Here is a 645-nt window from a genome sequence, read left to right as displayed (position 1 = left end):
AAGGTCCCCCCCTGCCCATGCTCACCTCCATAGCGGGGAGGGTGTGGCAGTATCGGTTCCCGACCACCTGTCGGGGAACGGTCGGATATCTCCGTGGTAGCACGGGGGATTTCCGGAGTTGGCGTCCTCCGGTTTTCTAATCGCTCCAGTCGCGACCCGTAACCCTAGAACTGGTGGGCCAACATGGAGACCGCGTCACGGAGCTCTGTGATTGCCTGACCCTGCTGACTCACCAGTTGTTCTTGGCGGGTCAGAGAGGACAAAATCCTGTTGATGTCTGCGGAATCCATGATGGCCGGAGCAAAGCGGAAAGGAACCCGCTTCATTCGCAACCAAAATTAATCTAAAGGATTCCCGAAACAGCAGACAACAACAAGAACTCCGTATGAAAATAAGATTTATTAACAAAAACCGCACCGCAAAAACGAGAACAGAAAACGCTGGCAAAAAACGAGTACCAGGAAAACACGTAAAAACCGAATAACGAAAAACGCTCGCACTAAGGCAAAGGGGAAAAAACAAACTTGTCGCAATATAATACACACCGAGAATACAACACCAATTCTAACTCGCGCACAACGACGAAATGCGAAAATGTAAAGTACCGACACAATGGGCAAAGCAGTGGCACGGCAAGCAATTCTC

This window comes from Hippocampus comes, unplaced genomic scaffold, assembly GCF_001891065.2.
Source record: "Hippocampus comes isolate QL1 unplaced genomic scaffold, H_comes_QL1_v1.1 scaffold45, whole genome shotgun sequence".
NCBI lineage: Eukaryota > Metazoa > Chordata > Actinopteri > Syngnathiformes > Syngnathidae > Hippocampus > Hippocampus comes.
Note: the sequence above shows the minus strand (reverse complement) of the source record.